The sequence below is a fragment of the Bos indicus genome, chromosome 5 (assembly GCF_029378745.1).
Source record: "Bos indicus isolate NIAB-ARS_2022 breed Sahiwal x Tharparkar chromosome 5, NIAB-ARS_B.indTharparkar_mat_pri_1.0, whole genome shotgun sequence".
NCBI lineage: Eukaryota > Metazoa > Chordata > Mammalia > Artiodactyla > Bovidae > Bos > Bos indicus.
The window spans coordinates 22,956,870-22,983,091 of NC_091764.1; the positions used below are offsets into that span (position 1 = coordinate 22,956,870).

The 26,222-nt window shown below is 40.9% G+C and overlaps 1 non-coding gene across 1 annotated transcript; it reads left to right on the plus strand.

Moving 5' to 3' along the window:
• Positions 1 to 19,801: 19,801 nt before the first annotated feature.
• On the plus strand, positions 19,802 to 19,874 carry TRNAG-CCC (transfer RNA glycine (anticodon CCC)). The gene has a single exon. It is a non-coding gene; the product is annotated as a tRNA-Gly (tRNA).
• Positions 19,875 to 26,222: the final 6,348 nt, after the last annotated feature.

Below are 26,222 nucleotides of genomic sequence, written 5' to 3' on the forward strand. Positions count from 1 at the left end.
TTAAAATGTAAAGGGACTTCCCTGGTGGTCCAGTGGCTAACGCTCCACACTCCCAGTGTGGTGGCCATGGGTTCCATCCCTGGTCAGGGAACTAGATCCCACGTGCCACAACTAAGTGTTCACATGCTGCAACTGAAGATCCTGCCTGCCACAACTAAAAACGATGTCACGTGCCACAGTGAGGATTTAAGATCCCGGCTGTTGCACAGCCAAAGAAAGAAGGAAAGAGGGACTTCCCTGATGGAACAGTGGACATGAATCCGCTTGCCAATGCAGGGGACATGGGTTTGATCCCGGGTCCAGGAAGATTCCGTGTGTCGCCCTTGTGCTACAACTACTGAGCCCACGCTCTAGAGCTCTCAGGCTGCAACTGTTGAGCCCCTGTGCTGCAACTACGGAAGCCTGTGGCTCTAGATCCTGTGCTCCACAAGAGAAGCCCCTACAGTGAGAACCTGTGCACCGCAACGAAGAGCGACCCCCGCTCACCAGAACTAGAGAAAGCACAAGCACAGCAACAGAGGCCCAGGGCAATCAAAAAAACAAACAAACTTAAAATGGAAAACAGAGCATGAACAAAGGGAACGCACAGAAACTGAAAAATAAAAAAAGAAAGAAAATAATAAACTAAAGTGCAAAAACTAAGGCAGTGTACAGAAAAAATGTGAAGTATCTCATTAATACTTTTTATGTTGATTAATGGTGAAATAATAGTTTTATATATTGGGTTAAATAAAATACGCTATTAAAATTAAGGTAGTATGGGAGGCTGTGCTTGTTGTGGGAGCAGGGGGTAGATGGGAACCTTCAGCACTTTCTGCTCAACCCTGCTGTGAATCTAAAACAGCACTAAAAATGATAAATAACTACTTCATACAAAAAATTAGGCCAACCTGTTTCTTTTTACTATTAAGAATGTGGCTAGTAAGTAAAGTTGCTCATTCGTGTACGCCTCTTTGTGACCCCATGGACTGTAGCCTTCCTGGCTCCTCCGTCCATGGGATTTTCCAGGCAAGACTACTAGAGCGCGTTGCCATTTCCTTCTTCAGAGGATCTTCCCAACCCAGGGATCGAACCCAGGTCTCCTGCCTTGCAGAAAGACTGACTACCATCTGAGCCGCAAGGGAAGCCACACCTTTGGTGTGGTTTAAATGTCGTGGTGGCTACCAGGACATTTATTTATTTTTTTTTAATTTAATTTAATTTAATTTTTTAACTTTACAATATTGTATTGGTTTTGCCATATATCAAAATGAATCTGCCACAGGTATACATGTGTTCCCCATCCTGAACCCTCCTCCCTCCTCCCTCCCCGTACCATCCCTCTGGGTCGTCCCAGTGCACCAGCCCCAAGCATCCAGTATCGTGCATCGAACCTGGACTGGTGACTCGTTTCATATATGATATTATACATGTTTCAATGCCATTCTCCCAAATCATCCCACCCTCTCCCTCTCCCACAGAGTCCAAAAGACTGTTCTACACATCAGCATCTCTTTTGCTGTCTCGTATACAGGGTTATTGTTACCATCTTTCTAAATTCCATATATATGTGTTAGTATACTGTATTGGTGTTTTTCTTTCTGGCTTACTTCACTCTACCAGGACATTTAAAATTGTGTATGTAACTACAGCTATGGCAACCCACTCCAGTACTCTTGCCCGGAAAATCCCATGGACGGAGGAGCCTGGTAGGCTGCAGTCCATGGGGTCGTGAAGAGTCAGACACGACTGAGCGACTTCACTTTCACTTTTCCCTTTCATGCATTGGAGAAGGAAATGGCAACCCACTCCAGTGTTCCTGCCTGGAGAATCCCAGGGATAGGGGAGCCTGGTGGGCTGCCGTCTATGGGGTCGCACAGATTCGGACACGACTGAAGCGACTTAGCAGCAGCAGCAGCAGCACAGCTATGGTTCTCAGGATATTTCTATTTGACAGGGCAGTTCTGTAATCTGAGTGAAGTCTCTGATCACATCACTCTATATCACATCCCCCACTGCCTCCCACTCCCTGCCCCTCATCTCCCCTCCCCCCTACTCCTGCTCCCTCCTACCTCATGATGCTCTTTATCAAAGAGAGCACATTGAAACTTCTTGTGGTATTCAGTGTATGGAACCCTGTTTAATTGACATTGACTAAATGTATTGGTCATAAAATCTATATTCCACTGAGCATCTCTATTAGCACCTCTCAGTTCTGAGGAAGATATTTTAGAGAATAGTGGTCCAGCTTTCCTATAAACTCTTTTTAGATCTAGTAATTTGTGATATTGGGGCTTACCTAGTGGTAAAGAATCCACCTGCCAATGCCGGAGACACAGGTTGGATCCCTGGGTCGAGAAGATCCCCTAGAGAAGGAAATGGGAGCCCACTCCAGTATTCTTGCCTGGGAAGTCCCATGGACAGAGGGGCCTGATGCGGTACAGTCCATGGGGTAGCAAAGAGTCAGACATGATTCAGCGATTTGTGATATTATGGATCTATGTATGTGGAAAGAAGAAATGAGTGAGTTTCTCAGACACTTTCTCAGACGAGGAGGGTTTCAGGGAGAAGTCATGTTCTTCAACACTTCCTGGGAGAGATCACCATCGGTTGAACACTGGAAGGGAAGAAAGTTGGGAGAGTAGCAGAGAATTGGGTTAAGCGATGGAGAAGGAGGAAACAAGCCTAGTTTGGAAGATTTCCTCAGAGAAGCCTCATGCTAATGACACTCAGTGAAACCTTGGTTCTGAACGGCTTGGGATGTTGATGACCTCAAGAAATTAGCACCATAGGAAACACCTAAGTCTCAGATAGAATATGCAGTGATGGAAATGTGGCATTCTAAAAAGAAACAACGTGAGTGGCTGGAGGCTGCAAGAAAGTCCATGGTGAAGAGAACACAGGACGTCTCAGTGACTCTAATCCAGACCAGTAAGACAGGGCAGTTCCACACTTTCTGCCCTCACCTCCAGGCCTCCAGGGAGCAGATGGGGAGAAACCCTTGAGGGCTTATCTAGTCAGATAAAGCAGTGAAGCCACAGCCTGTGGCCTCTGACAGATTTCTGTATGGGTGATAAGAAACCTATTTCTGGTGCCTGACATTTCTGCCTGTGCTTCCAGACAGTACCCTAGGCCAGGTGCTATACTGCCTAGGATTTCTGAGGTTCCATTATAAATGGAAGTTCCTCCTGAATGAACCTCACAAATTCTCCTATTGATAACTAACTTCTCCCTTGTCCTCTGTAACTGCCAAATATTGTTATGTAGAATGTGCTGTTTTCTATAACTTCCAAGCATTTATTCTGAATGAACAGTTTCTAAAGTTCTATTCAGATATAATTTATGTACAAAGTACAATGAACAGAAGAAAGAATCAGACCCCAAAGAAGTTCAGCGACTTGTCTCTGATATCAAAGTCAATGGGCTTCCCAGGTGGCGCTAATGGTAAAGAACCTGCCTGCCAGTGCGGGAGACGTGGGTTCAATTCCTGGGTCGAGAAGATCCCCTGGAGGAGGACGTAGCAACCCACTTCAGTATTCTTGCCTGGAGAATTCCATGGACAGAGGAGCCTGGTGGGCTTCAGTCCATAGGGTTGCAAAGAGCTGGACATGACTGAAGTGACTTAGCATGCATGCACCAAAGTCAATAGCCGAACTGCATCCAGAACTTGTTTCCAAACTCTTCATTTAATACTTTTCTAATATATCATGTGAGTGGAGGAGACAGAGAAGAAAATGAAAGGAGAACAAAGCAAATGGAATAGGAGGTATATAAGAATATTGTTAGAGGATTTTTTAAAAAAGTCTTTTGTTTTGATACATTGCAGCTTATAGCCTGTAGCTTCCTGTCACTAAATATTTACAAGTTCTTTCTTTGTTTGAAATACTTTTTAACACACAGAGGGTTACCCAGATGATTCACAGATCCCAAACCACAGGCTAAACAGGCAAGGACAACATTTCCTTCCTGAGCATGGTGCTAAGAAAATACTGAATGGACTCACAATGCCAGAATGGATCCTTGGGGTCCATGGCAGAAAGATCCCAGCTGGTCAATTCTGGATGGACCATCTTTTCAATTTGTAAAGATCTTTAGGAAAAGCATTTGGCATTTTTCCCCCTACAATTTAATTCAGGAAGAACTTGCATCTTTTAAAAAAAGTTCTTTAGCTTTAGTTCTTGTTTCTAAACCTGGAAAATGAGGTGTTAGAAAAAAATCAAAACAGCCTGGAGTTAATATGAGAAAGAAAGTAACTGGGCGACAGGATAAGGAATGAGCAACTACTAAAATGCGGAGATGGCTCAGACGCCACAACCTCTAATTCATGTGGCATGTAATCTTCTTAAACAATGATTAGAGATACGAAATGTGCATTTGAAGGGCTTAGAACTGTCATTAATTACTCTGCAATATCCCATCGACCAAATTCCCCCTTCAAGTAAATACATGTGGCCTCCATTGAAATTAGTGGCTGTCACTTTCAGATAACTGAAAGGAGAATTTGGTTCTGTGATCTCACAGGCACTGTGAAGACTTTGATTTACAAACAGTTACTAAAGAAGATTTCTACCAGAAGCAGTCAGCAGTAAGGAAGAAACTAAATACCTTTATTACAACTGAGTGAAGAAACACTTGTTACTGAAGACTTTGTTCAGGGCAAGATGCTGAGTACTGCTGGAGGAATTCCAGAAGGCATAGACACAGCCTTGCCTCCACCCGTTCCCAAATCTTCAAGTGAGAGGCCTGACCAACATCTTTTGTATCTGATTCATTCTCTCAGTTCTCAGCTTAAATATTACTTTCTCCAAATGAGATTAAGTTTTCTTGGTAGTGTACATTATATTTGTAATTACTTGCTTAAGGCAAATGTTTGTACACAAACGCATATAAATTTCTCCATATCCTCATCAAGACTTTTCTTTTTTTTTTTTTTTAAATGACAGTCATCCTAATAGGTGTGAAGTGTATCTAAATGTGATTTTGATTTGCATTTCTTTAATGATTATTGACGTTGAGCATCTTTTTATGGTCTTATTGACCATTTGAATATCTTCTTTGGAGAAATGTCTATTTAAGTTCTTTGCCCATTTTTCTAATTGGGTTGACTTTTTTTATTGTTGAGTTGAAGAACTTCTTTACACATTCTTGATGTTAATTTCTTATTGTATATATGATTTGCAAACATTGTTTTACATTCCATAGGTTACCTTTCCACTCTGTTGATAGTGTCCTTTGATACATAAAATTTAAATTTTAATGAAGTCCAATTTATGTATTTTCTTTGGAAAATATCTTTTAACACTGGCTTTGTAAGAGTAAAAATTTTTGGACATCAGGACTCAGATTAGACATGGAGGAATTTTGTCCTGTTATAGTTGAAGCAGACCAAAATGAACAATGTAATAAATAGATGGGAAACAGTGGAACCAGTGGCTGACTTTATTTTTGGGGGCTCCAAAATCCCTGCAGATGGTGATTGTAGCCATAAAATTAAAAGATGCTTATTCCTTGGAAGGAAAGTTATGACCAACCTAGACAGCATATTAAAAAGCAGGATATTACTTTGTCAACAAAGGTCCATCTAGTCAAGGCTATGGTTTTTCCAGTGGTCATGTATGGATGTACGGATGTGAGAGTTGGACTATAAAGAAAGCTGAGTGATGAAGAATTGATGCTTTTGAACTGTGGTGTTGGAGAAGACTCTTGAGAGTTCTTAGGACTGCAAGAAGATCTAACCAGTCCATCCTAAAGGAGATCAGTCCTGGGTGTTCATTGGAAGGACTGATGCTGAAGCTGAAACTCCAATACTTTGGTCACCTGATGTGATGAACTGACTCATTAGAAAAGACCCTGATTCTGGGAGGGATTGAGGGCAGGAGGAGAAGGGGACGACAGAGGATAAGATGACTGGATGGCATCACCGACTCAATGGACATGGGTTTGGGTGGACTCCGAGAGTTGGTGATGGACAGGGAGGCCTAGTGTTCATGGGGTCACAAGGAGTTGGACATGACTGAGTGACTGAACTCAACTGAATAACTCACAAAACTGACCTGATTCATGTGCTGTGGATGGTCCTATTATATATCCAGCATTTACATTTTTCCTCTTGGCATCTGAGGGGTACAGATTTCCTGCATCCTCTCTCCTTCTCTGGATGCTATAGTATCCTGTTGAGACATGTGAGCATGGAGTCAAATAAATGATACTTTTTCACTTATAACAGTAATATTAACCCAATCTAACCATCCCAAGCAAAGAAAAAAATTTTAAACACAGAGAAATGTGAATTTTGCTTGAAATTCTTTGGCTTATATAAATGAAAAGAGAGGCACATTGGGCCAGCTCCATATTCTCAACCAATGTCACAGCGCTGCTCACCTCTGAGTTGACTCCATTCTCAGGTCATACTTTTCTTATGATAACAAAACAGTGTCTATTGGCTCTTGAGTTACATGCTATCCTCTCAACAGCTCTAGGTATAAGACAGATTCTCTTTTCCTATAGTTCCAAAAAATTTTTCTATATGATTGTTTATATTAAAATTGACTACATCGTTTTCACAGAATTAGAACAAAGAATTCTAAAGTTTGAATGGAAACACAAATGACTCCAAATAGCCGAAGTAATTTTGAGAAAGGAGAACAAAGCTAGAGATATCGTGTTCCTTGATTTCAAACTATCCCACAAAGCCATAGTAATCAAAAGAGTATGGTCCTGACACAAAAGCAGGCACGTATCAATGGAACAGAGTAGAGAGCCCAGAAACAAGCTCACACTTTTATGATCAAAGAATCTACAAGAAAGGAGGCAAGAATGTGCAATGAGGAAAAGTCAGCCTCTTCAATAAATGGTGTTGGGAAAACTTGACAGCTACATGCAAAAGAATAAAACTGGACTACTTTCTCACATAATATACAAAAATTAAACTCAAAATAAACTAAAGACTTAAATGTAAAATCTGAAACCACAAAATCCTAGAAGATGACATAGGTAGTATGCTCTTTGACATTAGTCTTAAATTATAATTATTATTATTGTCTCTTCAGGAAAAAGAAACAAAAGAAAAGATGAGGACTATTTTAGGTCTATAAAATATCAGAAATAGTAATAAAAATACTCCGGATTATATGAACCAATGATTTAGACTCTGGACACAACTGTCACTTTTTTTAAAGCATAATCTTGAAGCTCCTTTACAGACCTTTGAGAGTTGAGACCATGCAAATGTTTCTTTTCCTAAAAATGTTAGGCTCGAATGTTATTCCTCATCCTACCACCTCACTTTCCACCTGTCTTCTGGGCAGCCAGTTTTAAATATGGGTTACTCCTACCTCGGAGTCATTGCATTTGCTATTCCTCTTCCTGGAACACACTTTCTCCAGAAAACTGTGTGGCTCACTCTTCCACTTCCTTCAGGTCTCTGCTAACTTCTCACCTCATTGTAGGAACTTCTCCAAAGACCTTGTCAAAAATAACCTCTTTCCACCCCATCACTCCCTACCTGCCTTTTTAAATGATAAATGGCAACCCACTCCAGTATTCCTGCCTGGAGAATCCCATGGACGGAGGAGCCTGGTGGGTTGCAAAGAGTCGGACACGACTGAGCGACTTCACTTTAACTTTATCCTTACCTGACATTTTATACATTAAATTGTTTTTCTCTATCCTCCCCTCTAGATGTAAGTACTCAGAAGTCTTAGACATTTCACTGGTCATTGTTATATCTCCAGCTGAAAGAATACCACCTGGTACATAGTAAGCACTCAAGCAGATAATCAATATAGAGTGAGAAGATCTCAATCTTTTCTCACTGTGATACACATGATAGTGTTTCCTCAAGTAGGGCCCCCCCCACGGCAGACATACAGATCAGGCGAATCCTAAAATGAATTTTCTGGCAAATAAAGAAAATGGAGTCATTTTCAAGACTCCAGCCTCCAGGACCTTTCCTGAGTTCAAAGCGCATATTCAAACACTTGCTAATCAAGAGAGAAGCAGCCAAGGAACTACCTGAGGCAAGATTAAAGGAATTGGAGAATGAAGACTAGGAGACTTGACCATCTGAGACCCTTCACACCCTCTAGTCCTCTCAGCAACCCCATTCATGGCAAGTATTTTTTTATAAAACTCCCTATCAAATCCTCCTGGGTTGCAACACACAGTTTTTTGAGGCAGGAACCCACTGTATCCCCCTTGCCGACTAAGTAATAAAGCTATCTTTTCTCCTTCAGCAAATAAATAAATAAGAGTGCCATTTTGATACAGATGGGAATGGGGTGTAGAATTCAGAAGCATTTTGCAAACATGTGAATAATGAAATCAGCCATTTAAAGATTTCTTATAAAGCCCTCATACAGGAATATGTATCTTATAAGAAAATAGCAAATTAAATTTAAATTTTTAAATTTTTTTTTTCCTAATTTTATTTTTCTTTCATCCTGAACCTCCCTCCCACCTCCCTCCCCATCCCATCCCTCAGGGTCATCCCAGTGCACCAGCCCTGAGCACCTGTCTCATGCATTGAACCTGGACTGGTGATCTATTTCACATATGATCATAGACATGTTTCAATGCTATATTTTGAAAAAAGAACCTTGATTTTTTTCCCTAGACTTCTAGTCTGAGAGGTAATATCATGTCAATTTGTTTTATCTAATAACAACTTTTGAAGTACAAAATTGTTAATATATTTGTGTAGGATATAAGATTAATATAAATAGAAATCTATTATATTTAAATTATTAATGACATGATTCAAGATGCTCCTATTCTTATTTTTTCTGCACTTGATAAAATAGTCCCAGAGGAATGTTAATATATCTTATCATGATTATATATATATTTCTTTTCCCTTATGTTTCTTATGATTTTTATTTTGTGTGTGTGTGTGTGTGTGTGTTTTATTTGCATCTCAACTTAGATGTAACTTTCTTCTTAGAAGCTTCCCTGTGACTCCCTCTCTTGGGGCTATATGCCCTTCCCCATGTGCCCCCATGGGATCCTAAATTTACCCTACCAAGGCTCTTGTACTGCAATTGCCCGTTTCCTTATCTCTATCCCTGGCCCCATCCCTCACTCCCACCCTACTTTGTCGTCCCCACCCCTGTCCCAACATTCCAGCATAATACAAGTTTCAGAAGAGACAAGCCCCTGACTACCTCATTGACGATTTTATGTCTGGCACATAATGTGTGAACCAAAATTTGTTAAATTAATGAATAAGTTATATTTAAAAATAAGCATACAAAAAGTATTGTTGAAAAGGGAAAGTGTCCTATGCACAGATTTTTGATAAATAATAAAAACGATGGTGTGAATTTTCAGGCACAATCTCATTCTGGGTGCCTGCAGTTTGGTGATAATGACTGTTCAGTTCTAGGAAATCATTGTAGTTCTCTTGCCCTCTTCTTTATTACAGACTTGTTCAGGGATAGAATTAAAAAGAAAATGGAGCTTGTGTGTTCATGAATACACATGCCAAAATGAAATCTACAATTCAGCTAAGGACATGGAAACATTCTTGAAGCCCTCAACAACATATCTTATATTCAGGGAGAAAGAAGTTTTTTAGAAAACTTGGAAAAGGCATAAAGTCACAGCTCATAAGCACTTCAGTAAATGATAATTGTCACTATTATGAATATCAGCAAGGCACTCACTGCAGCATGTGGCTTTGAGAAGGTAGTTTCAGATTAGATACAATTTCCAGTTTTATAGTTCTCTCCCCTATCTCTCCCACTTAGGAAAGCATATCTTGGGGACCTTCAGGATGGCAGAAGAGTAAGATGTGGAGATCACCTTCCTCCCCACAAATACTTCAAAAATACATCTTCATGTGGAACAACTCCTACAGAACACCAGGAAAGCACATCCAAGGCAATAAAGCAAGAAATGGATTATTTCATGATTAACCCTAAGTCTTCCTTAACTTATACATAGAACATAAATCATTCACACACTTGGTATTTTAATTTTAGCAGTAACGATTTATTTGTACTGTGTGGGCATGCCAGGCCACTTTAGTCATGTCCAACTCTTTGTGACCCTATGGACTATATAGCCTGCCAGGTTCCTCTGTCCATGGGATTCTCCAGGCAAGAACACTGGAGTGGGTTGCCATTTCCTTCTCCAGGGGATCTTTCCTACCCAAGGACTGAATCTGCATCTCTTACATCTCCTGCATTGGCAGGCTGGTTCTTTACCACTAACGCTATGTTGTACTGTAACTGAGAGTTAATCCCATCAATTATGACTTGAGAAGCTAAGATCCAGAACTGTAGCTCTTCACATTTTTGACTGGGGATAGCTTAGACAGGGCCAAAGTTTCTATAGTCTGTATATTCCACTCAATTCTACTTCCCAGAGGAAAAAAATCAATTAATACAAAGACTACAAAAACAAAAAATTGAAAATATTAGTTAAATCAAGGATAATAACAATTGAAAAGCATAATCAACTTAAGGCAGAATCTGTGATGCACTGATAACAAAAACCCTTCCCAAATAAATCAGAGAGTCCACCCACCTGCCTGCATCTGTGTGCACACAAGAGGAGTTTGCAATGTTGAGAAGTATTCCACATGACCAGGCTGTCTTAGAGGAATATGCAATCTATTCTAGAATTCTCTAGTGGGATATCTGACAAACTCAATAAAAATATGAACATCTAATTTTAGACACCTTTAAACTCACCATTAGACACCAAATAAACTCACTTATTTGCTATTAGGTAGGCCATAGTATCGGAGAAGGCAATGGCCACCCACTCCAGTACTCTTGCTTGGAAAATCCCATGGACGGAGGAGCCTGGTAGGCTGCAGTCCATGGGGTCACTAAGAGTTGGACACGACTGAGCGACTTCACTTTCACTTTTCACTTTCATGCATTGGAGAAGGAAATGGCAACCCACTCCAGTGTTCTTGCCTGGAGAATACCAGGGATGGCGGAGCCTGGCGGGCTACTGTCTATGGGGTCACAACAGAGTTGGACATGACTGAAGCGACTTAGCAGCAGCAGGCCATAGTATGTAATAGTGAAAAGCCAGGAACTCTAGAATAGAAAGGTCTTGCATTGTTTGATTAATTCATTCAATGCCCATCAGATGAATCTTTTCAGACCTTCAGTGGACAACAAAGAACACCCGAGAAACACTGGAGTAAGACAATAATCTAATCAAGTACTCATTTTATCAATAGCTTCCAGTATGTGCCTAATACAATTAACTGCTGTGAGAGGGGTATAAAAATATGAACAGGCTCTTATAATCTTAAGTGCTCAATAAATATTTAGAAAGATAATGTATTATATATTAAAAGTCAAAGCAACATATATGAGTAGTGTTGTTAGACAAAATGTAACTGCTCTTGTGCAGGGTTGAGAATAAATCCAATGCTGTCAACGCTCTGGTCTCAAGATATGTTTTACTGCATCAAAAACCTGACAACCTGTATCAGCAAGTCACCCACGAACACGTGCAAGATAAACTACAATGGAAATAGCATCTTGGAAACCAAGTATGAGTCTGCGATAATAAAATAGGCCCAAAGCCTAGGTTTCCAGTTTATTTGGCAATAAATGTGGATATACATGAGACACAATTCTATAATATGCTCAAGGCTTGGGAATATGTGTATCAGTTAATAAGTTCCTATAAAACACTACACTATGAGATTTGATTCAGTCTTTTAAACCTTCTACACCTGCTGCAAAAATAGCTGCTATAAAAGAAAATCAGACACAGTGAATAATTCACAACATGAATGCTCTTGTGCAGGTGGGAGTTAAGTGGTGTTTGCCTTTGTCTCATTTTATATGGTGAAACCTGCAGTAATAACCTAGACTGCTTTCTAAAATGGAAAACTGAGGATTCTAAACCAGCAACAGGGCCGATGTGAACTTGCTGGCTGCCTGGGAGCATTACCAAAAGATTCAGGGGGCCTCCATAGGTTTTCTGTGAATTCATTGCCTTTTGTTTTCTTTTCTCTGTGCAGGCTATAAACAGATTATAAATTGTGTGATGCCACTGAACCTGAGAAAATACAAGGCAACTTTTAGCATTATCTACCAGAGCATACAAGAGTTTCTTTTTTTTTAACCAAAAACTGCTTAACCTGATCTTGATGCCTATGAAGTCTATTTAATAGACTTCATCTATTAACTATTTTTTCAGAGAACACAGAATTTTGAAGGACCAAAAAGGAACAAAAGTAGGGAACACATGAATGGTTATATGAATTATGTTTTGCATGTGTGTATATAAAGATATTTTGAGATTTGGGGAACCATACAGACCTGGAGAGAAAGAGTGCCCCTTTCAGGACTAGCTAATTTCTACATATAACATCCTACCCATAAACACAACTTTCACATGCAAACTAGCCAATCCTGAGTCCATATCCTCCATCAGCTCCTATATCTAACTCTCACACACCCAGCCAATATTTCCTTTCCCCTAAATCATCCCAGGGCCAACTGCAGGGGCTATAACCACCCTGTAGCCAAATGCCCCCCAGATCAGATCAGATCAGATGAGTCGCTCAGTCGTGTCCGACTCTTTGTGACCCCATGAATCGCAGCACGCCAGGCCTCCCTGTCCATCACCAACTCCCGGAGTTCACTCAGACTCACGTCCATCGAGTCAGTGATGCCATCCAGCCATCTCATCCTCTGTCGTCCCCTTCTCCTCCTGCCCCCAATCCCTCCCAGCATCACAGTCTTTTCCAATGAGTCAACTCTTCGCATGAGGTGGCCAAAGGACTGGAGTTTCAGCTTTAGCATCAGTCCTTCTAAAGAAATCCCAGGGCTGATCTCCTTCAGAATGGACTGGTTGGACCTCCTTGCAGTCCAAGGGACGCTCAAGAGTCTTCTCCAACACCACAGTTCAAAAGCATCAATTCTTCGGCGCTCAGCCTTCTTCACAGTCCAACTCTCACATCCATACATGACCACGGGAAAAACCATAGCCTTGACTAGACGGCCCTTTGTTGGCAAAGTAATGTCTCTGCTTTTGAATATGCTATCTAGGTTGGTCATAACTTTCCTTCCAAGGAGTAAGCGTCTTTTAATTTCATGGCTGCAGTCACCATCTGTAGTGATTTTGGAGCCCAGAAAAATAAAGTCTGACACTGTTTCCATTGTTTCTCCATCTATTTCCCATGAAGTGATGGGACCGGATGCCAGAATTAGTCAAACTAGCCCATTTTAAGTGTTTACTCTGCCTTGTCATGTCTTTTCTGCTGAAATCCCAATAAAGGCTCTGGACTAGGCTTTTCTCTGGCTCCTTTCTGCCTCCTGACAAACTTCGTGCTCCCTATATGGCCCTGTGTGGCATGGCATGGCCACTCCTTTCAGGAAATGTAAGTAATAAATTCTTCTTCAGTGGTATTGACATCTCCATGTCATCACCCAGTCACCTTGGTGAATTTGTGCTTGTTTTATTTATTTATTTATTGTCAGATTAAAATTTTTATTTATTTATTTTTAATATAAATTTATATATTTTAAATGGAGGCTAATTACTTTACAATATTGTAGTGGTTTTGCCGTACATTGACATGAAACAGCCATGGGTGTACACACGTTCCCCATCCTGAGCCCCCCTCCCACCTCTTCCCTATCCCATCCCTCTGGGTCATCCCAGTGCACCAGCCCCAAGCACCCTGTCTCATGCATCGAACCTGGACTGGCGATCTGTTTCACATATGATAATACACATGTTTCAATGCCATTCTCCCAAATCATCCCACCCTTGTGCTTGTTTTAGAGCACAAGTGAGATAATGAAATTTTGTCATTTTAGAAACATGGAAGTTTGACTTTAAGTCTAGCTCAGAGACAATCTACTTTCACAGAATTATCAGGAGTGAGTATAACACACAGCCCACGATGGCAGCCAGGCACTCTCCTCCTCTCTGCCTTACTTCTGATGTGGCACAGGGATGCCTCAGGGAGCACACACTGTTGTTGACTTTCTATCATGACACAAAAGCCCTGAAAACGTGTGTGACCTCCTAAAGAAATCAGGAATGTAGATCTATAGAGGAAGTGAAACAGTGGAGCCCTGCTCTCCTGGTTCCCCTAGTGCAGAGTAACAGCATCAATGGTGGTGGTGACTGTGAACACTTATTGTTACTGCCTGCCTGACTCTGTGCCCCAGTGTTTCACATGCATTGTCTCATTGAAACCACACAACAAGACTCTGAGGAAAGTGCTACTATTACCCTGTTTCAGATGTGAGAATTCACAGGTAAAAGTCACTGGTCCAGGGCCACATTCCTGGTAACTGGTGACCTGCCACTAAACAGATCAAGTCTAAATCCATAGCCCATACTCTAAAACTCCCACTCTATGTTGCATCTGCCAAAGCCAGATGAGGCTCCTTCTTCCCCACAATACAGAATCAATAGCACAATTCCTTTGCTAATGAAATGTCAGTCTGAAAACCTCAATCCCCACTTGGCATGTCCAACTGGCTGGTGGATGGTGCCAGGTTGCCTTCCAAACCAAACATATTTTTGATATTTAGAATCAGGGCCAACGTCAGGCAATGTTGTGAAACAGGCGAACCTCTTGATTTCTGGTGATTGCTCTTCCTGGAATTCGGTGTCCTCTTTGCTGCTGCAGATGACCCCGATGATTCTACTCCCCATACTGTCTCCTGTGGTCTGTGCCTTGGACCCCAAATCACTTCTTTGTCAGAATTCCCTTTCCTTCTGTTTTTCAAATCCATCAAGGGTTCTGGATTCAAGTGGACCAGGCTTCTTATTCTACCTGTACCATTTTAAGCTACATAAACTTGATCTCTGCTTCTCTCATTTGTAAAACTGCCATAGGAGTACAAACTTCTTCAGGCTTTTTTATAAGGATAAAAATGACATATCATGATGTGTGCTGTGTCAAGACCAATTCTTAACATGTAGTTGGTGCTCCATAATAGTTTAGTCATAAGGAATAATTCCCCAATTTTTAGACATGCTATTTGAATATAACCCTAAATAAAGAACACTAAATTCTAGAGCCACAAAAGGGTTAACTCTTTACATTATGGACACATTTCACAAATATGGCTTGATGAAGCAATCATGAAAATAAGTACTTGCCTAGCACAACTGCTAGGAATTCAGAAGAAATCCAAGAAGTTTTGATAAAACTAGACAGTAAAATAAATTAAAATTAAGCAATGGCTCTAATAAGAGAACGCAGTCTGCTTTACAATGTTGCCACATTTTCGCAGTTCTCATGTCAGGAAACTCTAGAAAGAATGTTTTGAAATAAGTTCTGCAGAAATGATACAGGGAAAAAGCAGGAAGCCAAGCATCACAAGACTGAAGTCCTCATCTCCGCTCTGCCACTTGTTGGCCACGTAACCTTGGAAACGTCACTTGACCTTTATGGATGTCAGTTTCTTCCTCTGTAAAATGAGGGTTGGATCAGACAGTTCCTGAGGTTTCTGGATGTTGTACTATTCTATGAGTCAATGAGACTGACTCCACCGTTTTCCCTCCCCTCGTTCTCCGGAGATACTGTTGCCACAATAATTGCTGCTGCCCCTAAGTAACATCACGTACAGGAATTCCAGGCACTGTGACCATGAATTCTAATTCCTCTTTGGTCACACCATCATTGAATGACCTTGGGAAGGGCACCTAACTTCAGCTAACTGCCCCAGATGCCCCATGAGACAAAAACCTCCAGGGATTCATAGGACAAATTTTCAACTCCTTACATTTCACAAGCTGCCCTCCAAATGCCAATATAGTGCTTAACTTGGGACCACTCACGACCAATCATGAAACTAGGCTTGTTTCCTGAATGATTCTCAGTCATAGTGTGCTCCTACCATCCATAATGGAAGCCTATCTCTCCTATTCAAATCCTGACGATCTTTCAACGGAGGCCAGATTTGAGGGAAAATTTTAAATGCTGAAAAATCTGTCAAATTTGTGACAAACTCTAGTCTGGGAAGGAGAGCAGATATAGTCATACATTAAATAATAGAACCACCATGATTCCAATAGGTTGAAACAAAGAATGGAAACCAAGGAGAATTAATGCAAACTTTCAGTAACTATTTTTGAGTATGTATGTCTTGTAATAGGATTAGCACTATAATCCCTGCCCTAAATTTAACAGATAAGAAGTCCAGCATTTCTGTTGATGATGATGGTAATAATGATAGCTGCCTTTTATTGTGCAAATATTACCTATTAGGCATTATGCTCAGAGCATCTGCCAAGTCCATCAGAATGCTTTCAGCTGTAAGAGTACCTAACCAAAACGTGCTTAAGCAGTAAGGGTTTCCTATCTCATAGCCATTGGTGAGGAGTGGCTGGTTCCAGGGTTGGTTGACCAAGCAGAAAACCAACATCCTGGAGGATCCATCCTCCAACACTGACATTCTAGGCATGCAGGCAACATCTCCTCTTGTGGTTGCACAACTGAAATGATACCAGATGCCACATACAAATCTCAAAATCTAGAAAAGTACACCTGCTACTTGTCTCTTTTTATTGGTTGGGAAACTCTACCCCAGAAGGTCTGTACAGAATTCCCCCATATCTCATTGTCCAGGATCAAATCACTTATAGAAACTTAAACCAATCAGTGACAAGAGGAATGAGACTGCCAATATCATCTTAGGTCAATCAAAATGGTTCAGTTTCCTTGAACACATGGAACACACCCTACTCAAACAAAACTGGGCTCTACAGGTGAAGAAGAGGAGGATATCTGGAAAATGGCAATCAGGTAGATAAGCAGCAGTGTCTACTACACATACGTTATTGTTTTAATAAATCATCCTCTAAGGAGTCATTACTTCATTTTATAGATGAGGAAACTGAAGCTCAGAGAAGTCAAGTGAAGTGCCCACAGTCACACAACTAGGTGTTGGAAAATCCTGTATTTCTAACACCATGTTGATGGTTCTGAGATTTTGTGCATGTAAGAAATATCAGCACAGATTATTAGTGAAAAAGTAGATTACCAGGTACCACATTCAGAGATTCTGATTCCATAGTCTAGGGTAGGAGCCCTCATTCTTCATTTTTAACAAATAATCCTAGGTAACTGGATGGTGATTGTCTATGAACTATATTTCATGGAAGATCACAGGATTAACTATCATTTGGGCAGAAGTCTGATTTCTTTTTTTAAAACTTGATTTTCTGGAAGCCTCAGATCCATTATCTCCAAAGCCACCCTTCTTTCTTATGCACCACCATAGAAATACCTCACTGAATTTTCTCTATAATCTACCTACGTTAAACTCTATGTAGTATCTAGGTCTGGCCCCCTAATTTAAAAAGGATACAGATAAAACATCACATGAGGGGAACAAATTTCAAGAAGAATTAAAACAGATCTTCTAAGTAGCCATTTAAGAATTTAGGAAGATTTGGAGTCGAATATAGTCAACTCTTTGGGGCAGGAAAGTTGAGAAAGTCATCATAAACCTTCAAATATTGACTAGGCTGGCACATAGAAAATTTGTGCAGAGGTAGAATCAATGACGAGAAATTATGAGGAGGCTTATTCTGTTTTATTTTAAGAAAGAACAATCTAATAATTAACATTGTACAACAGTGCTGAGAGCTCTTTGTCTCACGAAGTATTCTGAATGCATGAGAGCAGAGGCTGGTGGGCCCAGTGTCACCACCAATATTGTAGAAGAGTTTCCTCAACTGAAAGGAAAATTGTGCAGATGACTTCTAAGATATGCTGTAATCCTCCAATCACATCCTCTGCAAACTGACCTGAGTTAGTCTTATACTGTTGTCATTTCTTCTGAATGCCTTGGGATGCAATTTAATTTGTTTTCATTTTATTAATATTAATTTGACTAACACACTTAATAGATTATTTTGCTAACACTACAACATCAATAGTAATATAACACATTAATCTATAAATATATTAATATAATTTTAATGTTATCTCTAATTCAATTTCTCAATATATAATGTATTTAAAATATTAAATTATTAATTTCTTAAAGTTTAAATTTCTATTTTCATTTTTAAGTGTCCTGTTTTCCTAAGTTGATGCGCCACGTCTGACTCATCTTTGTGCCTTCGTGGCGTCTAACTCATTACCATGCTCATCATAAGTACTTAATACATAGTTGGCAAATGAAAAAGGATGGTCTAGACTGATGGGTAAGCACATTCAGATTATAATATTTCATAAGATGAGTAGATAACTTTTAGTACTTCTGTCTTGCTTACTACCATTCTTCCCTCTCTGAACACTGGGAATGGTGGTCATATATGGAATATGTAGCCTTCTTTCTGGCCATTAATGATTGAGCCAGAAGTTAACCCATGATTCAAGCTGAGACAATAAGATTGGGTAGCTGTATGGATAGCACGGGAACTCAGAATAATGATTTACTGAAAAACAATGAAGTAGATGAGAACATATTCTATGAAGGTATAATAAAAATGCACTTGAATTAACACCACTTTCTATGTAGTCATATCTGATGTACAATTAAAAAAAATGTTTTTGTTTTTTATTTATTTTGGCCAGACCATGTGGCCTGTGGGATCTCAGTTCCCCGATCAGGGATTGATCCTGGGCTGTGGCCGTGAAAGCACTGAATCTTCCCACTTGACCACTAGGGAACTCCCTTGATGTGTAATCTGAAATGCAATTAGGTTCATTCGTTTCTGTTTATACTCAAATTTAATGTTTGCCTTTCCCCCCACCCCTTTGGAATTAATTTTACTTTTCAAATACGTATAATTTTTACATGATTCAAAAGTCAAAACTATAAAAAGATAAACTCAGAAATCTTACTTCCATTCCTATCCTTCCTACTCATTGCTTGTAACCCTCCTGTTGTTGTTCTTTTAGTTGCTAAGCTGTGTCTGACCTTTTGCGACCCCATGAACTGTGTAACCTACCAGGCTCCTCTGTCCATGGGATTTCCCAGGCAAGAATACTGGAGTTGGTTGCCATTTCCTTCTCCAAGGGATCTTCCTGACCCAGGGATAGAGCCCACGTCTCCGGCTTTGCCGGAGGATTCTTTACCCCCTGAGCCACAAGGGAAGCCCCACAATCCTCCTGGGTGGCTATTTTATGAGCTTGTAGATTATCCTTAATATATATTTTTTGCAAACATAAAAAATGTTTTCCCTTTCTTATTATTGTTATGTATCTTGAAATTTCAGAAAGTTTATATTTTGACTGCAGTGCTTACCTTTATATTAATATTTTGTTTTTTTTTTAAGCAAAAGTTCATGATTCCCTTTTTCCTTGCATGGATTTCTAAATTGCTTTAGACTTTTAACTGACTTCTTTTGACTCCCACTTATATTGGGCATTACCTGCATACCTACCAATGGTCTTATTTTACTTTCCCTTTCTCTTTTCCAATGTTTTTAGCTGTATTATTTCCAATTTGTCAGAATGTTTAATATTTACATGCTACTCTTCCACTTTTCCCCTATTTGTACTTAAGTCTTAGACCTATGTTTAAGTATAATCAGTGCTTTTCTTTCTGTTTCCCTAGTCTTCTCTTGACAGGATACAGGTGATTGTCCAGGTGATTTCTTAGGATGGGATCATAATCATATATATTCTGACTTCTTGCATCTTTAAAACTATCTGCCTACAGTCTTGATATTTAAAGGACTTCTGGGCTAGATAACACAGCCTTGTTTTTAAAAGTGGAAATGGAAACAATTTGAGTAACCAGCAATCAGGGATTGTATAAATAGATTATGCTTGGTCAAATAATGGAATCCTGGCCTATACAGCCATTGTGCATGCTACAACCACTGTGGGAAAATATAAAATGATACATAAAACCTAGCATGATCCTTGGTGGTCCAGTGGCTAAGACTCTGCACTCCCAATGCAGGGGACCCGGGTTCAATCCCTGGTCAAGGAAAGAGATCCCACATGCCTCAACTAAGACCTGGGGCAGTCAAATAAATACGTATATAAATAAGTACACAATAAAGTGTCAGGATACTACAAATGTGTGTGCATGTATGTTTAGCAAAAAGTAGGTTGTGATACACACAAAAGTTAGGAGTAATTTCCTCTGATGAATATGATATTAAGAATGATTTTTAAAAACTAGGCAAAGAGCTAAAATTTCAAGGTTTATTTTTAACGTGTTTGTTTTAATCAATATCACAAGACGCAGCATACCAAGGAGAGAGCAGAATGATCTAATTAGCAAGCTCGGGACAGCCTAGGCCGGTTTCGGCGCCCTCCTGTGCTAGGTACTCAATCAATGTTGGCTGGCGATGAAGAAACTAGAATTAGTCACTCCCAGGCAGAGTCATTTCAAGCAATAGCATTAACTTTTTTGAATCCATCTCCTGTCTTCCAGGGTTGTGCTGAAGACAAAATGAAGTAGTATGTATGTAAAACTGCAAGTCTTGGGGCTGGCATACAGTAAGTACACCTATCACTTCTTCTAAGAGGGGAAGAGAAGATTAGTACCACCTACTTCCAGATAACTAATAGCGATATATTCAGCTTTACTTATTTTGAAGAATAGATAAAATGAGCAGAAAGCCAGTAAAAAGAGCCTCAGGCAGCCCATAAGGGTGTTATAGAAAAACACAAGAGGGAGAAGAAAACAGACATACAGAGAGAAAAAGCAAGACAGAAGAAGTTTAGAGATCATCAGAATCTATAATTCCTAGGGCTTCTACTTGCCTATGAGTAAGCGTGGAGGAAATCTATGCCCCCAAATTGTAACTGTGCTGTTATAATAAAAAGAAATAGAGTGTACATCTGCTTCTTTCATTGTTGCTGTCTAGTCACTAAGTCATGTCCGACTCTTTTGTGACCCCATGGATTATACCCTGAGAGGCTCCTCTGTCCATAGGATTTCCCAGGCAAGAATACTGGAGTGGGTTGCCATTTCCTTCTCTGGGGATCTTCTTTACCCAGGGATTGAACCTGAATCTCCTGCATTGGCAGGCAGATTCTTTAAATCTGGGAAGCCACACCTGCTTCTTTAAGTAACTCTTAAAGGATACTAAACTCATCACTGGTCTTATAATAGCTGTCCCCTCAATAGGGCTGACCACAGATGCACCCCAGAGTAATTGAATAAGAATCTGAATGCGGAATGTCAGGCCTAGAATGTTTTAAAAGCATCTCTTTAAGTAATTCTACCAACTGGCCAGGTTTTGCTGGCCTGTACAAGGGATCACCACCTCTCCCATCTACAAAGACAGTCCCAGAGCAATTACTCCCTGAGCCCCCTTCTCTCGTAAGAGTCTCTCTGTGGAGATGAACAGTATGTGCGCTCCTACGGGTACCTCACCCTCCCTGAAGGTGCCCTCAGTGAAAGCGGTGGTCACTTAATTCTCCCCAACAGCGAAGACCTTGTGCTTCTTCCATTCCATGACCAAAGACAACACTTAGAGAGGGACTTCTTTGTGGTCCAGTGGCTAAGACTCCGCACTCCCAATGCAGGGAGTCGGGTTCAATCCCTCATCAGGGAGCTAGATCGCACAGGCTGCAACTCAGAGTTCTCACACCACAACTAAAGGTTCAGCATGCCGCAACTAAGATCTGGTGCAGCCAAAGAAATAAATAATAATTGTTTAAGAACTTTTCTAAGAAAAGGACTTACAGAAAAACTACGCCTTGATCTTAAATTCACGTTAAAATATCAACCAATAGTCTGATTCTCCCTGAGGATGGAGTCTGATGAGTAGAGAAGACAAAAAGCATAACTTCACGTGGGGAAAGAGAATGGAAGCCTGAAGCATTGCAAAGACATTTGCTTCTGTTCCTTCACCTCTTTCTGTTGTGTCCAAGTCAGCTGGGAAAGCCAGAAATGAGTACAAATTCTACTTGATCTGCTGGTTATTTGAAAACTTTTGCTCATTTCTTCTTTACCTCTTTTTGGTCCCCAATTTCTAGAAGAGTCAAAATAAGATAATCATTGGACAGTGAGGTAATATTGTGTTTGAACTGCTGAGAAACCAATCAGTGCTCCTTGCTGAGTTAATGTGTCATCCAATTCTGAGTGTTACCTTGTATTGATTTAATCTTAATCTGCTAAATATCATATTAAGTAAGGGCATGCAAAGATACCCCTGGAGAAGGAAACAGTAACCCACTCCAGTATTCGTGCCTGGAAAATCCCACGGACCGAGGAGCCTGGTGGGCTACAATCCATGGAGTAGCAAAGAGTTGGACATGAAGGAGCGAATTCTGTGTGTGTGTGTGTGTGTGTGTGCAAAGATAAAGATTAGAATGGGAGCATTCTTTAAAATATTCACATTATAAAGTGTAAGAGAAAATATTTTAGGCCACTAGTCTTAGTACACTCCAGTATTTCCCATTATATCTGCCATTACATCCCTGGGGTATCCACTTTCTTGCAGTGCCAAACAGCTCTCCTTGTCCATATACTCCAGACATTTTCATCCTTCTTGTCTTGGCTTATCCTATTCCTAAGGACCTTTTCTTAGGAATAATTTTCTGGGGACCTTTTCCACAGAAAGGATTTACAGTTATTTGACTCTAAATTAATATTTAAGTTCCCAAATTGCAATGTAAAAACATGGTTTTCATTCTGTTCAGCCCAAACTACAACTCTATTTATAAAAGTAATAAAATAAGAAAATCACTTTCAAATTTTCTCTGGTAAGTTTCCAGAAACTTTTGTTGACAGACTAAACAGCTTAGACAATCAGTTCTATTTATAAACTTTGTCAATTAAACAGTCGATTTCAAACTGCATTTATAAATGTAATATACTCAAACTAATTTTTATGTGCCTCCAATATCTTGCAGGACTGATTTATGACTATAACAAATGAAAGCTTCTCTAGCATTTAAAGCTCTCTTGTTGCGACTCTAATCAAATAAACCTAAAAATAAAATAAATTGAGTTCTCAAATATTCCAATCCAGTTCTGTTTACAAACTCAATCAACATCTTATATACCTTTCAACTTAGAATCTCAAGGTTAAAATGTTACCCATTTTATATTGAAATCACAAAGACAGGCTTTCAGGATCCAAGTATGCTACATTCTCTTGAAATAGCAAACATACTGGCCCTTTTTAGCAAAGTTTAATTTGGGTAGATGGAATTCAGCAACCCCTAGTCTAGTCTGGATTCAACTAATCTCTTTACTGCCTGATTGAATTCTGCATTCTTTTCATATTCTTTTTGTTGAGCTCTGTCCACAAAAGCCCCCATCTGTCTAAAAACCACCAGCCTTCCTTTATTTAGTCCAAAATTTAACTGAATTATAGCTTTTCCTTAAGGTTGATGTGCCAAACCCTAAAAATCCCTTAGAAATGCGCATGAACTAAGTTGGATGGAAATCACATCCCCGCTTTCATCCTTGTAACACCACCATCACCACACAGACGTTGGTTTAGATTATTCAAGAAGCACGGTGAGGCAATAGTGATTAGGCAATGAGTTTCAGTGTCTTTAAAAAAATTTTTTTTGTTGATATTTGTCTAGAATGCTCTGTGGAAAGAACAGAGATCTCTTTTGTAAGAAGGTTTTGAAAGGCTTGTCTCCAAGGCAGTTACAAACTGGGCATTGCTAGGAGAAATTCTGTTGTGTGAAGACGGTTAGAGCTGGAAGGCATTTGATGACATGTTTGGTCCAGCCCCATGCTACACAAAGAAGACTGAGCTCCGGAGAATGGGGACGAGAAAGAGGGGGAGGGCTCATTTCCTGAATAACCTCTATGTTTCAGGCACTGTCCCAGTGAACCTTCAATTGAGATGCACAGAGTGGCACTTGAGAGTCCTTTCCTACTCTCTTTCCCCCTCAGACATGCCATAGATGTTCCCATGTTCCTCCGTACGCCCATCTCCTTATCTTGCATCAGTGTGGCCTCCCCCTCCTTTAAGTCAACAGCAGTAATTAGCATTTCACTACCTCAAATTTCTAACCCAGCCTTGCATGTACCCCAATACCTTGTAAACAGAAGTCAAATTTTGAAGGAAAGGGAGATGAATATTTAGAGAAGAGCAAGGAGTGAAATTGGACAGGAGCTGGGGTAGGGATGCAGGGTCAAGGGAAGGATAAGGAACTGAGCGAGTAGAGTGAGTTCACAGGGAAAAGGAAGAGGGTGCAGATCCACGGCAGGGAGGGGATGATTGACAGAGCAGGACCTAGAGAAGCAGGGGGGTGGGGGACACAGCTAGAAGTCATCTGAAGGAAGGAGAGATGCTTCATTCTCCAAGACAGGAGGAAAGGAGGTAGAGCTGGGACCACCCAACACTGCTGAGGCTGTTGACCAGAAAACAGTTCAGGGACTTCTCTGGTGTCCTGTGGCCAAGACTCCATGCTCCCAATACAGGGGGCTGGGGTTCGATCCCTAGTCAGGGAACTAGATCCCATATGAGACAATGAAAAATCCCTCATGCTACAACTAAGACAGGTACAGCAAAAAAAAAAAAGTTAAAAAATAATTAAATAAACAGTGTAGATAATCACCCTAGGATCAGGCTTAAGTGAGGAGGAGCATATAGACAGGGTGAGCATGATGGTCTGTGTGCTGAACCCCTTCATGAACTATCTAATGGGGTGAGGGAATGAATGAGCCAGAAGGACATCAGCATTTGAGATTTTGAGCAGGGCCCTTCTGAGTGATGACACGGCAGGTGAGGGCTGCTGAAGGACCGACATGGTGAAGTGGAGGCCACGTAAAAAGCACAGAAACCATGACTCTGACCCCCTACCTCTGTCCTTCCCTACCTCATGCTCCGCTACATAATGTGCTGGGTTAGCTTCAAACCCAGCGCTCCTGGGTGAGGTGCTGAGATCGTGGAAAGGACAACACACTGGATTTATCAGTAGTGACAGTGACAGTCGATGAGCCTGAAAGGGATAAAGATCCTACTCAGTGCGTATAAATGCTCATGTTCCTGTGCCCTTTCTTCAAATCTCATCAAGATGGTTCCAAGCAGCAGGCCTGGGAGGCCACCCTGGAAATCCTCTCTGTATCTGCAACAGACCACAAGGCAGATGAGAGCAACCTTTCAGTTCCTAGGCTGTTCCCCCTGTAATTTAGAAGTCCAGACAGTTCAGGAAAACAGGAAGAAAAACTCAGGGGCCCACTTAAAATCAAGTTCAGTGTGGGGTCTCCAACTTCCTGGAGGAAGCTGAGCGGAAGCTGCTAGTTAAAACTTGCTACTTTGAAACCAGTTCACCCTGTTCACTCCACTGGCTCCTGTCTGGACTCAGAGAGGAAGTCTTTTTCCCATTTAGGAGTTTTCCTTTAGCTCCTTATTCCAAAGTCCATAAAGAAAGACAACAGAAAAGACTGGCCTGAGTTCAAGAACCAGAGATGAAAACCAGACCTTTATTCTTTTTTAAGAGTGATGGCCAGAGATGGCTTTCTATTTTATATCAGAAATGTCTGTTGTTTCCATGGCAATAACAATGATGAGTGTGGCTAAGGATCCCACTGGACCTGGCTTGGTGATTCTGGAAATCTCCACAGGTTTAAAAGTGTCAGAGCCGAAGCCAGGACCTCCTCCCCTGTGCTCCTCTGTCTCCTTGACACACAAACAGCTCATGCACACAATACTCCTCTGAGCTCTGAAGGTGTTAGGAAAACTCTCTTTGCATCATTTTGTCCTGTGATGAAGAATTAAATAACATATTTTGCCAAGGATGTTTCTAAATGTCTGTCCACTTCAGAAATATTTTTTTGTTCTCAGCAACCCTACCGAGGCTGAACCAGGATGCCTATAAAAAGCCTTCTGTGTTCCCCTTAATGAATCCTCAGGAAGGATGGAATAAGATGGGGGTCAGAGACTCGGAGCCCATGCCAGATGCTGAGGCTGCCAGCCTGGCTGCGTGCACTGGTGGCAGCGCTGAGCGCCCGTCACCCCGCTCCTCCCGCTGGCGTGGTCTCTGCCCACACTCCTTAAGGGAATTGGCTGGGCTCCTGGCTTGTCTCGCCTGTGTGTCTGCTAGTCATCTCACCAAGTGTGGGATGACTTCCATGCCAGTTTCCCAGATGCTCACAAGCACGGAGCCAAGGATCAGCTGAAACAGAAGGGAGGACCGAACCAGGATGCCCTCTTGACAAGACTCGGCCACACTCGGGCTGTAATTCCTGCTGCCGGACGCACCTGTCAGGTAAAACCCAGTGAACCATTCAGGAAACACCCTGTGTCTCCTGTTTGGAGCTGATCCTGGAAACAAGGACTTTCCAGAGATGTTACCAAGCGTGAAAGTGAAAAGAAAAACCCTGGGGCCCTTGGTCCCCTGCAACACCTAC